This window comes from Ascaphus truei, chromosome 19, assembly GCF_040206685.1.
Source record: "Ascaphus truei isolate aAscTru1 chromosome 19, aAscTru1.hap1, whole genome shotgun sequence".
Taxonomy (NCBI): Eukaryota; Metazoa; Chordata; class Amphibia; order Anura; family Ascaphidae; genus Ascaphus; species Ascaphus truei.
The window spans coordinates 31,085,510-31,102,514 of NC_134501.1; the positions used below are offsets into that span (position 1 = coordinate 31,085,510).

Here is a 17,005-nt window from a genome sequence, read left to right on the forward strand (position 1 = left end):
GACGCTGTAAATTTTTCCAATCCATGAGATACTGAACGAGGACCATTCCCTCAGCTCTTTCTTCAAGGACTGCAAGAGTTTAGGATAATTTGCCTTATATAACAAATTTACATTTTTTTGTCAGGTTCACCCCCAAATACTTAATGGCTTTAGGTTGCCACTTAAAATTGAAATTAATCTCTATTAGTTTTTCAGTGTCCTTCAGGATATTTAAATTCTGGATATTTAGGGCTTCCGATTTGGCTAGATTTATTTTGAACCCTGACACATCATTAAATGTCCCTAAAAGGTCAAAAAGGTTGGTGTAACAGGGGAGTTATCCCTGTTCAGGTAATGTGCCTCTAATCCAGCAGTGTGGTGGTTAACCGCTGGTAGTCAATTAACAAACACCACCTGCCTGATTAGATTGCTTAGAAAAGCCTGTCTTTTGAGACATGAAATGAGACTCCTTAGCTCACACCTGAGCTGAACTTGGAGACAGAGCAGAGATTCCTTAGTCCACAACTGGGCTGAACCAAGGAAGGACAGGTGTCTTGAGCGACAAGCTGACCACAAGACAAAGGGGACAAGATTCTAACCTGGAGCCTGACATTTCCTGTGCACACAAGGGTGCGGTTCCAAGAGAGCAGAGAAGCTTCCCCTACAGCAGCCCAGCTAACAGATAAGACTTTCATTTATAAGACTTTTTATATCTGTTCATTTCATGCTATATGTTTGGGGCTGGGAGACATGCTTATCTAAAGGGAGTGGTGGACTGCATAGTATTTCACTAGAAATACTCCCAAGTGAATAGAAGCTTTGTTTACCCCTTGTTTGGATGGTTTCCTGATGTTAAGGAAACAGGCGCAATAAAAGCCTTATTTAATTTCACCATAACCAGTCTCCCTTGCATACCTCTGTGAGCGTCCGCCTACAGTTGGATGGAGAGGTGAGAGGCTGCGAAAGTGTCAGAATGATATCATATGCATATAATGCCGCTTTATGTGTTTGTGACTGAATTTGGACTCCAGCTATGTCCTGATTGTTCCTTATTTGGGAGGCCAGTGGCTCCATGCATAGGACGAACAGCAGGGGCGAAAGCGGGCAGCCCTGCCTTGTGCCACTCTTGATTTTAAAAAGTTCAGATGGGAAACCCTGGTGTATTACCTTTGCGGTAGGTCTCGTATATAGTGCTTTGACTGCCCTTAAGATTCCTGATGTTAAGGAAACAGGCGCAATAAAAGCCTTATTTAATTTCACCATAACCAGTCTCCCTTGCATACCTCTGTGAGCGTCCGCCTACATATGGTGTCCGAAGTGGGACGAGAGGTGGTCTTTGAAGTTAGAAGGTACCGGAGTTGGCTGTGAAATTTTTTTTCTGCTTTTTTGTCTACAAACAGTCTGCGTACAGGGAAAACGGCGGTGCATCTGCTGCTGCTGCTGCTGAAGATTGGAAACCACAAACTGCAAACCACAAAATATCCTAGGTGCAAAAATGTATTTATTTATTTATTTTATAGCATAGCTTTGATAAAGCGTGGGATACCACGGGAAACGCGTCAGAGTGTTCTTTTTGTCTGTTACTATGCTCTAAAATAAATTTTTGCACCTAGGATATTTTGTGGTTTGCAGTTTGTGGTTTCCAATCTTCAGCAGCAGCAGCAGATGCACCGCCGTTTTCCCTGTACTCTCTTCAATTGTTCCTTGGTAGGAGCACGCAGGACAGGACCAGGATATCCCCAAGGTCAGCAGTGAGTAATCCATTTACTTCATTTATGTGATCAGTCCTACACACGGTTACCTAGACCACCACATAAGACTTACCTATATGGCTAGTGCACAATCTATGGGAGTGTGTTTAACAATGGACTATCTGGAATCCTGAGTCTTATGAACTGTCTGTCCTATGCTATGAAAATGTTTATATTTTTATATCATGATCAAACATTGCCTACTCCTGGTTAGCATCACAAGTGGGAATTAACCCTCCCCTTCCCTTCTATATACAAACAGTCTGAGCAACATAAACAAAAAAATCTCATGCAGCAGAGACCAGAATTAAAGTGATACACACCCAGGCAGGAAATCTAAACTGCACTGAAACTTACAAAACCACAGATGGACTCTTTTCCCCAATCCCAAGAGGAGAGAGAGAGAGACTGCTGAAGCAGGTAAACCTTATTTGCCTATCACAATAAAGTGTAATATGGTCATTGAAATAGGGGCTTTGCCTTCCAGCCATAGTCAGGGTTCAAGAACTGAGTTAGCCCTTAAAGGGATAGGCGTTTGTTGTTTTCAAATGTTTAGCTGAAGCAGTGAATACAGATTGTGACCCACGAGCGGTACTGATTCTGCAAGTAAAGGCTGCCACACTGCATAGGACTACCAGTTGTGAATGGAGTATATGCAGAAAAATGTGAAAATTGATGCAAGACTGTGCTGAAGCAGGGGAATTTTCAGTAAACAAGTGCTGAGGGTAAAATTGCCTACATAAAAAAAAAAAGGAATTGCTGAGCTGTGTAAAAGGTATCCCAAAGTGTGAAGAGTGAATGTCATAATACCCAAAGTTGAGACTGAACTCAAGCAGAAAATCACATTATTTGGCTGAAGCAGAGAGATTGCACCTAGCAAGTAAATGGTGTAAAGCAAACAGAAGTTTTTACCTAGCAACTGCACATCCTGTATACCCGATGAGAGAAAATGTGTGCACAGAACTGCTGATATTGTAAACTTACCCAAGAGAGAGAAAAAAGTCTACAGAGATGCCTGTGAAAGCTACGACCTCTACAAGCAAAATAGGCCCACCTGTAGGACTACCACAATTGGGGGTTCAAGCAAATACAGTGGCAACAGCTGCAATAGCACCTCCAGAGGTCAGGAAGAAAATTACACCTGATAGCCCCAAAACGGAGGACAAGATGCAGCGTTCCTGTAATGAACCCTACCCCACGGAAGAGTGGCCCTTCCAGTCCGATGAGGAGGAAGACATCTCTTATGGGGAACCCAAACCGAGTCACACCCACAAAACACCCCAAGAATGGTGGGGGTGCCTGAACTCGTTACCAACCGAAAAGACCGGTCCCTATGATGACAAATATGATCGGCAGGAGGAAGAGCGGGAGCAGTGGATCACCGAATATTTCCGTCAGCTGTTACAGTTGCAAGAAAAGCCAGGTGGATCCAGTGACGCTGCTAAAATTTCGAATGAAGATGGAGACCCCAGTATCCCTGAGGGGACGGTGTCATCCAAAACAAAAAGGCGAAAAAAGAAAAGCAGTTCTTCACTTACCGTGGAAGGAACAGACACGTCCGCAGATCCTGTGGAGAAAAAGGGGGACGAGATGCCCTGCAGCCTAGAGAAAATTGAGAATTCGTCCCGCGGTTAACCGAATATCCAGAGGGCCCAAGGCAGAAGTCGTGTACCCCAAAGAAGTGTCTGTCCGGTGCCAATAGTGAGGAACCCCCAACCAACCATCCCAGGGAAGCGGAGCCAGAACCAGTGAGTGTCGATCCCTTGACCAGCCCTGAGGATGCCCTGAAAAATGCCAGGCGTGACTGTGATCGGCTTCTGGAAAATAACGTGAAGCTACAGAAAGATGTGCTCACAATGTACTCTTTGGCCAGGACAGAATTGGACGATCTCAAGACTGAGCTAGATACTGCAAACGCTACTATTTCCAAAATGGATGAAAAGCAGAGCCAATCTGATATAATGATGGCTAAGCTGAAGCGGAAGTTTGAGGAGGCACTGAAGCAGATGACAGTCTTCCAGCAAGAGGTTCACACTCTTCGCATAGAGCTGAATGCCTCACACCAGGAGGTCAACAGTGTCCGGACAGACGTAGACATATCTCAGAAAGAGGTTCATACACTCCGCAGAGCACTGGATGCCTCACATCATGAGACCAACAGCTGTCGCACAGACCTGGAAGTTTCCAGAAAGGAACTACACAGTCTCACTGAGGAGCTGGACATTTCTAAAGAAACGATTGTCAATCAGATCTCCAAGTCTCTCAGAAGGAGCTTCAAACCCTCCACCTAGACTGTCTATCTCAAAGCAGATGTGCGTAAATGGAAGGAGGACTGCAAGGAGGCCCTGAATAGTACAGAGACTGAAAAAAGAGAACATTTAAGATTAAAAAGAAAAAAATTAAAACTCAAAGAAGAAAATTTTCATTTGACAAACGACGTCAAGGAAAAGAATAAAAAGCTGCACGAGCTTAAAGAAATAAATAGACTTTTGGAAGGTGAGAAGTTTAAAGCAGAGCACCGACTGCAGAACCAACTGCAAGGTCTGCGTACGCACCTCGAGAAGGCCGAGGAGAAGCAGCGAACTCTGCAGGAAGACAATCTGCAGGCTGTTAAAGAAATTCAAGTGCTGCAGGAACGTCTGATGACCCAGTATGTCCCCGCAAAGCAGCATGAGAAACTGAAGGCTACCCTGAGCGTCACCAAAGCATCGCTAGAGGCCAAGCTTAGAACCCAGGTGACCCGGCACAAAAGGGAGCACAAGAAGGTCCAGAAACTAAAACAAGTAACTGTGGCCCGAGCAAAGAAATTCATAGTGCTTCACAATGCAATAAAAATGTGGAAGCAAGCTCAGAGAAAGCAAAGCATGCAGATAAATTCCCTGAGAAGAGACTTGCAAGTCGGATGAGATGAATGTTCTACAAGGACAAATATTCTGAAGCCAGGGTCACGATTGATGTGTGAATGGCCCCCGATAGCATTAACTCAGCCCCCTTTCCAAATCACTCCAAGTCCTATAATATTTCCTTCACTTTATTGGAAAAAGCAGCAGAATACAGGTTCTTGTGAAAGGTGTGTAGTAGTGATTTGTAATTAGAAGCAGGTAGAAAGAGATGGCCTTGCCATAGGAGAGTAACAGAGATGCGTGCTGTACTCACTGTCTGCAGGGTGGAAAAGGAAGTGAGGAGCAATGTGGGTAAAAGGAATAGTCTTGGGACAGACTATCTGTGAACAAAACAGGGGGAGGGCAGAATAGCCCATTCTGAGAAGGATCTCAGAGGCTGCAGTATCAACTCACTGATTACGTGTCTAGAGGCAAGAAATGCAACAATGTAACATATCACACAGGCACAGTGTGTGTATACAAGCTCCATGCAGCTGAAAATAAGAACTGACAGGCAGAAGCTGCAAAGGAAAGAAGGGGGTGAAACAGGGATGTGATTCTTGTTCCATGACAACAAGTATTGACCCTGACTAAGCGTCAGTGTCCCACAGCCACAAAAACCCATGAAGACAAGGGTACATTGAGAGCTGGGAATACCGCTCGTCTGAAAGACAAGGTTGCAAAATTTGAACCCCCTAAACAAGCACTAGCAAAACCTTCAGCCACCCAACAGGCAATAAAAGAAGGTACACGTGCTGAATCAAAACCAGAAGTATCCTTAGCTGATGAAGCTGAAAAGATGGGACATTCTCTGGAAGTGGGTGTGGAATTACAACTTAATCCCAAAGAGGCTGAACTAGCAACCCCATTGAGTGGGAAAAGGGCAGAGAGACAGCTTCAAGAGCAGAAAACTCAAAGGGCTGTTTTTAAACGCTCTGCAACTACTGCCATACAGTCTGCCTACAATAAGATGAGCACCCGACGCGAGGGAAATCTCATGACCGTGCACATAGCAAAAAGACTATACTTAGAAAAAGTCCTCCTCGAGCGACTGAGGAGTGCTGATCTCAAGCACCTCCGGGAGCAGACACGAATAAACTGGAGAAATGGCTCCAATCCCAGCTGGACAGAGGGTTCTCTTCCTCCATCCACTATCATTCAAGTCACAGAGATATCTAGAATGAGAGTGGAAGGATGGGCTTTGGCCGTGGCAAGCCCGAGCTTCCCACAAACAGGGGAGGTATGTAACAGGGGAGTTATCCCTGTTCAGGTAATGTGCCTCTAATCCAGCAGTGTGGTGGTGGTTAACTGCTTGTAGTCAATTAACAAACACCACCTGCCTGATTAGATTGCTTAGAAAAGCCTGTCTTTTGAGACAGGAAGTGAGACTCCTTAGCTCACACCTGAGCTGAACTTGGAGACAGAGCAGAGATTCCTTAGTCCACAACTGGGCTGAACCAAGGAAGGACAGATGTCTTGAGCGACAAGCTGACCACAAGACAAAGGGGACAAGATTCTAACCTGGAGCCTGACATTTCCTGTGCACACAAGGGTGCGGTTCCAAGAGAGCAGAGAAGCTTCCCCTACAGCAGCCCAGCTAACAGATAAGACTTTCATTTATAAGACTTTTTATATCTGTTCATTTCATGCTATATGTTTGGGGCTGGGAGACATGCTTATCTAAAGGGAGTGGTGGACTGCATAGTATTTCACTAGAAATACTCCCAAGTGAATAGAAGCTTTGTTTACCCCTTGTTTGGATGGTTTCCTGATGTTAAGGAAACAGGCGCAATAAAAGCCTTATTTAATTTCACCATAACCAGTCTCCCTTGCATACCTCTGTGAGCGTCCGCCTACAGTTGGATGGAGAGGTGAGAGGCTGCGAAAGTGTCAGAATGATATCATCTGCATATACTGCCGCTTTATGTGTTTGTGACTGAATTTGGATTCCAGCTACTGCACCGACACACTTTATTCGAGCAAATACCCGGTATGTACCTGGCAGATACCTGGAATGCGCCGCCCATCACCTCTGACAAGCCCCGTTGCATTTGCCTTCCCAGCCTGGGTTCATGCCTGGCTGATGGGCGGCTGATCTGTTAAATGATAATGATTAGGATTTAATAGGCTGCAATGCTTCGCGTGTCTACCAGATGGCATAAATTCATGAATTGTAATGCAGTATATATATATATACTGTGCAGTATTGCAGCCAGCGGGAATAAAATGCTTCAATCCCTGCTTGGAAAATACCTCAATGCACTCGGGCAGAAAACAGTCACAAACCTCAATACACCCGGGTATACCCGAATTCGTGGGACTAGCCGAGCTCGAATAAAGTGTGTCGCCAGTGTATGTCCCGATTGTTCCTTATTTGGGAGGCCAGTGGCTCCATGCATAGGACGAACAGCAGGGGCGAAAGCGGGCAGCCCTGACTTGTGCCACTCTTGATTTTAAAAAGTTCAGATGGGAAACCCTGGTGTATTACCTTTGCGGTAGGTCTCGTATATAGTGCTTTGACTGCCCTTAAGATTCTGCCCCCGTACCCAAACGCCTCCAGCGTGGCATCTAGATATGGCCAGTCTATTCTGTCAAAGGCTTTCTCCGCCTCTAAGCTTAATACAATCCCTGGGATCTTGTTGGTGTTAATATATTCTATGTCAATTATTCTTCTGGTATTGTCAGCCGCTTGTCTATCTTTTATAAATCCAACTTAATCAGGGTGGATCAGCACTTAGTCTAGTGGCCAGCATTTTTGAGTATGTTTTAATATCCGAATTAATTAATGAAATTGGCCTGTAACTTTGGCAATTTGTGGGGTCTTTGCCCTGTTTATGAATCACCGAGATGGACGCCTGGAGAATCTGGTCCGAGGACGATGCCCCCGCTAGGACAGTGTTAAACATCCTGAGCATATGAGGGGCCAGACCTCCTATACATTTTTTATAGTATAAATTGGAGAAACCATCTGGGCCCGGATCTTTTGCGGGTTTAAGATTTTTAACCACTTCCAGTAGTTCTTCCACTGAAAACTCTCTCTCTAGGAACTCTCGCTCCAACCCACATAACCTCAACAAATCAGAGTCTGCTAGAAACGGCTCTAATTCCTTACTCGTTTTAGCGTTGTGTCTCACCTTCTCCCCGTTATATAGCTTTTCATAGTATGCCTTAAATTCTTCAACAATATGCTTGGGATTGGACGTTATTCGTCCCTGTTGAGTCCTAATCGAGTGTATATTATAATTTTGCTGTTTATTGCAAATTTTATTTGCTAGCACGGTATCTGGCTTGTTTGCTTTTTCAAAAAATGGACTTTGTCAACTCAACGTTTTCTCCGCCTGGGAGGTAAGGAGCAGGTTAAGTTCAATTCGTACATCCTTTAACTCCTGCAAAGTTTCTCCTCTACCTGTTCTGTTATGGAGAATAGAGAGTTCATGAAGCTTCCCTTTTAACTGATTTAACTTTGCTTCTCTCTTTTTTTCCTTCCCGCCGCTATATTTATCAGGGTCCCCCTAATCGTGTGTCACGACTGTGCTCGAAAACATTCCTGGGAACACAACATGAACCCCAGGAGGGGCATACTGACCACTGTACGGTTTTAACCCTAAGCTTTGAGAAGGGGAGAACACAGACAGTACACGGGGGGTAATCATAACTGTACTGGTCTCTGAAGTGGGTATTTGGTAAGGAGTGTCTGGGAAACCAGAAATGACTGCAGATTCCACGACGTGGGGACTATGTGCTGAAGCAGGGATCATCGCTCTCTGGGTGACAGACTGGTTCAGCGAAGTACCTGGAAATGGGAACTCTGCGACCAAGCTTAGGGAAAAACTTGGTAACTGAATACATTTAACTGGAAACAGAACTTTAGCCGAAGTTTCAGGGGGCACAGCAGCTGAAACTTGAGCTGAAGCAGGGGTTTTATAGCAAAAACTAACTAAGGATTCAGCAACCTTGGGGAAGTCATTTAATGCAACCTCTGCTGTAGGACTTGGGGACACATTCTCTGAGGCTAGAACGAAGGCATTAGCTTGGAGGCAGCAAGAATTTACAGGAGTTAAAGCAGATAATACCTGAGAGTAGAACATAGAGAGTTTTTCCTCTGTAATAGGTGAGACAAGGGATTTTTCCTCTGGAGCTAGGGACGTGACCATGGCTGGCGAAGAACAGGGGGTTACCAAAGGGGACTCAGAGAGCTGCCCCACAGGATTTAATACAGGAATGACCCTGGGAACAGAACTTAGAAATTCAAACTGAGTACGTGGAGGTAGGGGGGATTTGTTCCCTGACAGGGAAGGCATGCAGAACTGCCTAGCAGGGGTTAAAGCAGGAAAAACTTCGAGGGCTGAAAAGGGAGATTCAGAGTTAGGAATAGAGGGGAAAAGGGACTTGTTCTCGGATACTAGAGCCTTAGTGTTGGCTAGAGAAATATACGTATACTCCAGGGGAACCTCACAGGACTGATCAGCAGGGGTTAACGTAGACGTATCATTGGTGTCAGAGTACCCGGGTGTACCATCAGGGCTAGGGACCGTGGCAGCTTCTATGTTAGGGGGCAGTGATAGTGGGTCAGTTTGGTCATTTCCTGGAGAGGGAGATACGTCCCCAGGTTTAGCGACAGGTCTGGCAGCACAGGTGGACTGCCAAGCGGCAGCGTAGCTGGCGAGGAGAGGGTCCTGTTCCTTTATGCAAATGTCCAAAGTCAGGGAAAGTACACGGAGTGTGTCTTGAGAATGAACCACCATGAAGAGAGGGTCCTGTTGTACTAGGTGAATGTCCAATGATAAGGCCAAGGCAAGGAGTGCATTTCGGGCGTTGGCAAGTTTGATAGGATGCACATTATCCCAGGTTAAAGGGGAACCAGGAGGAGCAAACACAAGCGGCCAGAGACTGTTTTAAGTCCTTGAGGCAATAAGCCTTACTAATGAGATCGTTACGGCATTGTCTTTGCAACGGGGTTAAACCTTCATACATAATCTGATCTTCAATCAGGGGTAGTATTTCGCACAGATACTGGTTTTCAAACTGGGACTGGTCTACAGGCCGGGACAGGATTTCAGACAGAAACATACCAACCCTCACCACAGGGCGGTCCGAGTTTGTGGGGCCGAGCATACTGTCACGACTGTGCTCGCCACAAACCTGGGTCGGACCACGTGGCTGAGGTGTAAAAGCACCGACCTTAGACCGCGCAGGCTGATCCGGATTGCGCAGTTCGTAGTCGTACGTAGCAGGATCAGGATAGGAGAAGACAGCATCGTCGGTGGCCACGCCAGGGTCAGGACTGGAGACATCAGGGTAAACGTTGTTCAAGCAGGAGTTCGGCAACAGGTAGTCAGGAGAGCCCCGCTTCAGCTTAGGAGCGCGGGAGTGGCCTCTGCGCGTGCGGCGACCATGGCCCATGGTACTGGTCTCAGGAGGTGGTAGACAGACCAGAGTAGCACACCGACTAGCTGCACTGGTAAACCAGTGCTTCAGCGCAAGAGTCCTGAGCGGGCTGGGGAATCCTCCGTTTCAGCGCAGGAACCAGGACACGGCCTCTCTAGATTAGGGAAAGAGTAGGCCCCAGGAACCAGGAAGCTGAAAATACACAGGGAAACCTCCACTTCAGTGCAGGAAACCAGGAACAGACCGCTGCATGAATATAGCAGCTGGTCACAGGAAACAAGGAGCTGAAGTAACAAAGAGAGTACTCAGCTTCAGCACAGGAAACAGGAACTGACCGCTGCATGAGACTAGCAGCCGGTCACAGGAACCAGGGAGCTGAAGACAACAAGGAGAGTACTCCGCTTCAGCACAGGAACAGACCGCTGCGTGACACTAGCAGCCGGTCTCAGGAACCAAGGAGACAGACAAGACAAGGCTTATGGCAGAACACAGAGACATCCAGGAAGGACTATGCTCGGCAGGGAGCATTGTGGTAAAGCAGTACTTAAAGGTCAGAGAACCAATGGCAGAAGGGGCGTGTGGCAGTATTGCTTTGGTGAGTGAATCCAGGCTGCAGTAAATATCAGGGGAAGTGTTCCAGGACTGCACATGTCTGCAAGGTAAGGCAAACATTAAACCGAGGAGCGGATTCCTTACATCGTGGCCTTGTGAGCCTCCCACAGCGTTGTGTGAGATTCCACACTGCCTTAATTAATTCCAAAAAACTGCGTAATCTCTTCCTTGATCTTTTGTGCTATATCTGGGTCTTTATGATGGATTCATTGTTTCCAGTTTGCTCCCGGGCTAGCCAATCTAATTTGTGAGCACCTCAGCTCTATAGGTGCATGATCTGACCATGAAATATCATGTATCCCTGAGTAGGGGATCTGAGGGACCAGTCTATTGGACACAAAGTAATCAATTCTGCTGTAGCTGTCGTGCGGGTGCGAATAGAATGTAAACCCTCTCTCTCCAGGGTGTTGCTCCCTTCAAATATCAACCAACTGCCTGTCATGTAACCCAGTGAGAAGCGCTACCTTCCCCTCGCCTTTGCTCCTTTTTTCTGTGATGATGTATCCAGGGATGGATCTATGGGTTTGTTGAAATCCCCTGCCAGTACAATGTTGCCTTCCGCTATTTTATTTCGTGTGGAGAAGAAAGTATAGAAAAATTGTGGGTCGTTCTCGCATGGGGCGTATACATTTGCCAGAGTGAGGGACCCTCCCCTTTATTAATTTGGTGGCTCTTCTCTGCACTCTCTAGTTCCGTAATGTCTTTTCTTAGGATTGGTGCCCAAAATCGTACTCCATATTCAAGGTGTGGTCTTATTAATGCTTTGTAAAGGGGCATAATTATGTTTACTTCCCTTCCATCCATTGCCCGTTTGATGCAAGATAAGATCTTGTTTGCCTTTGGAAGGCTGGATGGGTAGATGGATGTCCTCCATTCTGCCCGCCAAACAAATGCAGAATTAGCAATGGACAGATGTCAGAGCATTGCGCTCGAAACCACTGTCAAATAATCCCCTGTAACGCTTGCGCGAGCCCACAAGCTAGACCTGACCCCGGCACTGAGGTGGGAAGGACTGTGCCACGCACCCACAGCAGCGGGTACAAGTACATTATTTAAAGCAGATACAGCTGTTCAAATCCAGTGTCTCCACCTCACCCTGTGAGCCTGGGAAAATCCCTCATCTACTGGGGCCTCAAGAAAATCAAAACAGGGACACATTGTGCCTGGGAAACAATGTACACTATGTACGTTACCAGGGCCGTATAAGAAAAAATATTATTATTATCAAAGAATATACAGTACTAGCTGATATACCCGGTGTTGCCCGGGATTCAATGGTCCCGCTCCCCCTATCTCTGCTCCCCATTGCCCTCTCTCTGTGGGTGGGTGAGTTAGTGACTGGGTGAGTTAGTGACTGGGCGGGTGAGTTAGTCAGTTAGTGATTGGGTGGGTGAGTTTGTGAGCGGGCGGGTGAGTTAGTGAGGGCGGGTGAGTTAGTGAGCGGGGTCTCAGCTAGTGACTGGGTGGGTGGGTGAGTGAGTTAGTGACTGGTTGGGTGAGTTAGTGAGTGGGTGAGTTGGTGACTGTGTGGGTGGGTGAGTTAGTGATTGGGTGGGTGAGTTAGTGACTGGGTGGGTGAGTGAGTTAGTGAGTGGGTGAGTAAGTGAGTGGGTGAGGCATGAAGCTAGAGAGCAGGCCGGCATCCCCCCCGCACCCCCATACCTCACGTGGCAGCGGCATGCAAATAGTTAGCGTCCCGGCATCCCCCACACCTCAGGTGGCATGAAGATAGCGGTTAGGCATCCCCCCCACCTCACGCGGAGAGGAACCTTTGGGGAGGCGACAGGGAGGTACGGGGAGGGGGGGGGGAGTGAGGACAGTCAGCCCCGCTGCGGCCGCCACTGCTCTGCTCCCCCGCCGGCATGTTAAGGGCGCGCCGAGGTGTGTTTCAGGCGGGAGAGAGACGGACGACAGTGGACAGGAGGGGACGGACGACAGTGGACAGGAGGGGACGGACGACAGTGGACAGGAGGGGACAGACGACAGTAGACAGGAGGGGACGGACGACAGTGGACAGGAGGGGACGGACGACAGTGGACAGGAGGGGACGGACGACAGTGGACAGGAGGGGACGGACGACAGTGGACAGGAGGGGACGGACGACAGTGGATAGGAGGGGACGGACGACAGGGGACAGGAGGGGATGGACGACAGTGGACAGGAGGGGACGGACGACAGTGGACAGGAGGGGACGGACGACAGTGGACAGGAGGGGACGGGGACAGTGGACAGGAGGGGGGGGACAGTGGACAGGAGGGGGGGAGAGTGGACAGGGGGGGGAAAGAGTGGACAGGGGGGGGGAAGGAGTGGACGGGGGGGGGAAAGAGTGGAGGGGGGGGAAAGAGTGGAGGGCGGGGGGGAAGAGTGGACGGGGGGGAAGAGTGAACGGGGGGGTGACAGTGGACAGGGGGGGGACAGTGGACAGGGGGGGGGACAGTGGACAGGGGGGGGACAGTGGACAGGGGGGGGACAGTGGACAGGGGGGGGACAGTGGAATGGAGGGGGGTGTGACAGTGGACAGGAGGGGGGGTGACAGTGGACAGGAGGGGGGGGTGACAGTGGACAGGAGGGGGGGTGACAGTGGACAGGAGGGGGGGTGACAGTGGACAGGAGAGGTGGGGTGACAGTTGACAGGAGGGGGGGGTGAGAGTGGACAGGAGGGGGGGTGAGAGTGGACAGGAGGGGGGGGGGACAGTGGACAGGAGGGTGGTTAGTTTGCTTTAAATTTACGGGTCCCTCCTCTCCACTCCCCCTGTATCCCCCCCCATGTGTAGCTCCGGTCCCCACCCTACAGACACACACACACACACACACACACACACACACACAGTGAGACACACACACACACGTCACCTCACCTCACCTGCCGGCCGCCGCCATCTTAGTTACTCCGCGAGGGAGGAAGGGGGTCCTTCTGTGCGCCGCCATCTTAGGTGCCGCGTGGCAGCGGCAGGCTGCCCGCCCACTGCCTGTCCCCGCGCCGGGGGGGAGTGGAGCGCAGGTGAGTGGAGCGGGAGCGGAGGTGAGTGGAGCGGGAGCGGAAGTGAGTGGAGCGGGAGGGAGGTGAGTGGGGAGTGGAGCACCGGGGAGGGGGGGAGTGGAGCACCGGGGAGGGGGGGAGCGGAGCACCGGCACCGGGGGGACCTGACACGGGGAGAGGAGGAGGTGCGCGCATGGCATCCCGGGGAGGAGAGTGCGGGGGCGCGCGGCGCGTGCTTGAGAGCCGTGGGGGGTGTCCCGGGCGCTCTGTAGCGGCGCCGGGGGGGGGGAAGCGCGGGAAACAGGGAGACACAGGACCGGCGGGTAGCAGTGTGTGTGTGTGTGTGTGTGTGTGTGTGTCGTCACTCCGCCTCAGGCCAATGAGAGGTGCGGGGGCGGCCAGCCCAAGGGACCAAATCAGATTGGCCCTTGGGACACAGGCCATGCAGACAAACATACAGTCATTTCAGAAATATATAGTAGATAGTAGATCTAAGGATTTGATTGGAGGTTATTTAGATGCTCATCCGTAACTGGAGAAAGAATACAGCTGCAATTTTCAATCTTAAGTACAAACTGAGCCGATGTAAATCACTCCGGATAGGACATCTGTTTTCTTTTTGTTGTTGCTGATTTCTGGGAACCGTCATTAAGTCAGATTTGGCACTAAAATAATTCACATCCTAATCCACCACGAGAGAGCGAGAGAGAACCTATTTTAGGTAGAGCCTCAAGCACTATGTATATATATCCCCTCAAACCTCCCTCAAAATAACATATGGAGAGACACGTGCTCAAAAAGGAGCACACCTGAGATACCTGCTAATAGGTGGATTAGCAACCGTAAAGCTCAAAAGTATGGTGTGACAGGGGAGTTACCCTGCAGCGGGTTTCGCTCAGACTGCTAGAGCTGCTGTCCAGAATAGCAGTGGTTGTGGGTCCTGCTCCTGTTGGGCTTGATACAAATACCCCTCCCTCTCAAGGAACCCTTGGCTGGTCAATATAGTTCTTATGAAAATCCTTTTAGGAAATATGGGGTGTGAATCGTTTACATATTAGCATATCTCCCAGGTGTGCGCCTTCTCGAGTACACGTGTCTTTCCATATGTTATTTGAAGGGAGGTTTGAGAGGATATACTGTATATAGTGCTTGGGACTCTACTAAAGTAGAGTCTGATCTGCGACAGGAAGGAACTTACAAACCCAATCTGGCCCATCTCTAGTGATCATTACACGAGTGATCTCTAGTGATCAGTACACCTGCGATCACATAGTTGCAGGGTACAGACGTCAACATCAAAGACCAAAATCAGTGAGATCTGGACATTCTGGACCAAATATGGCATTGTAATGTAAAAATTATGATTTTTCTATGTGAGACTCCATTGAACTCTATGGGGCCGATTCACAAAGCAGTGATAACAGTGCAGTATCACGCAATAAAAGGCTATTTATCACCAAAAAACTGTCAGTGATAAGAAAGTCGTATGATAGGCCAAAAAATGGCAAACGCACCATTTTTTACCAGTAAGCGCTATTCACTAAGCAGTGATAACTGATTCGTACTATAAAAACTCACCATTTCTTTTCACCAGCTAAAGGCTGGCGCAAAAGAGATGGAGACATGCATAAAAGCATTATGGGTTTTTTTTGCACAACATTAATACAAGAGGCCGGCGGGGTTCTCCCGGTGGTCCCGGTGGGTGTCCGTGGGTCTGCAGGTGGTCCCCGAGGGTGTCCGGGGGACCTCGGGTGGTCCCTGCGGATGTCTGGGAGTCTTTGGGTGCTTCCCGCAGGTGTCACCGCTGGCCTGCGGTACCAATCCTGAGCCCCCCCCAAAAAAATTGTCCAATACATTGAAATAAATACACACCCCTCCCCACTAACACATACAGTACAGTAATGGGCAAAATTACTATTATCCAGATATGGATAATAGCGCTTTTGCCCATTTAAAATAAAACATTAAATCAGCAGAAATAAAGTAAATAAAACTTGCACTCACCCCTGCCATGATGAAGGCCATCTTCATCATCGTCCATGTCCTCCATTGCCAGAAACAATACAATAAAAAATACAATCTAATGGCCCCTAACCCCTTAGTTAGTAACCGCTCACCCTCCTCCACTACCCACCCAGGGTGCCTAACCACCCTCCCCAGGTAACTACCCCACCCATTCATTGGTACAGTGGGTACATCATGCTCATATACTATGGGCATGATTTACCACTATAGCAATAAAAGGTGAAGCGGAAAAAAAACAGGCCCAAAATAAAAAACACATTACATAGAAAACTAAACACATTACAAATGCCAATAAACCAATTGATAGGCACAGTGGGTACATCATGCCCATATAATATGGGCATGATTTGACACTATGGCAGTCAATGGTCAGCCTAAAAAATAAACAACCACCAACAATATCCAATGCAATCAAAACAATCACCAAATAAACAACAATAAACAAGTAAACACAACAAAATTACCACCATCAATTAAGCAAATACCAAATAAACACCACAATTAACAATTAAAATATCAAAACAAAACCATCAATAAATAAAAGAAAGCTCCAAATAAACACCATCAGTCAAAATACCAAAAAGAAACCACTATTAAAAAGCAAACTCCAAAACAAATACAGAAATAAACAATTGTAAACACAACAAAAAAACACCATCATTCAAAATCAAACACAACAGAAATAGCATAAATATTTAAAGCAAAAAACAAAAATACATGTAAAAGAAATATAAGCAAGCATTTGCCAAAAAAAGCACTGTATGCATGTATAGCCCTAAAAGGGGCATACATTAATACAATGACAGTCAAAGGGGAAAAACATTACAATACAGTAAAATACAAATACTGTACAAAGAAAAAAACCTGTAAAAGAAAAATAACATACATTCAATGTTTTTTCTTACCTTTTAGATGTCTTCACCCTCCGATTCCAGGGGTCTCAGCAAGCTCTTGAACAAATCCACGATCTAAAACAGCAACGGGCCACAGGTAAAGTCCAAAGTCCTTTTCTTCTTTCTTTATCTTCATCTGTTAATTGTAATCCATTTAGGGGAAGTACTGGAATTTTTTTTGGGAGGGCACAGGATTGGTACCGCAGGCCAGAGTGGACCCCCGGACACCCGCGTGAACCACCAGGAGACCCATGTGGGGCCCCCAGACACCTGCAGGGACCACCTGGAGGCCCCCAGACACCCACAAGGGACCACCCGAGGACCCCCATACACCCGCGGGGACCACCCTAAAGGCCTCTATTATCATTCCTGTGCATAATGTTTTTTTTTGCTTTTATATGTGTTAGGGGAGTATAGGGGTTGTTGGGGGCACAGAGGGTGGGTGGGTTATGTATTGGTGGGTAGTGCATATTGCAATGTTTATTGGGGCAAATG

At 47.9% G+C, this 17,005-nt stretch overlaps 1 protein-coding gene across 3 annotated transcripts in view; it reads right to left on the bottom strand.

Moving 5' to 3' along the window:
- LDHD (lactate dehydrogenase D) overlaps positions 1-17,005 on the bottom strand; it is a 100,304-nt gene that overhangs the window by 68,287 nt on the left and 15,012 nt on the right. Inside the window, exon 2 of one of the 3 annotated variants that reach the window (XM_075577076.1) lies at positions 16,523-16,585. The exons of the other annotated variants lie outside the window; for them this stretch is intronic. The gene's annotated coding sequence lies outside the window, so the exon portion shown is untranslated. The remainder of the gene's footprint in view (positions 1-16,522; positions 16,586-17,005) is intronic. 3 annotated transcript variants of the gene reach the window in all.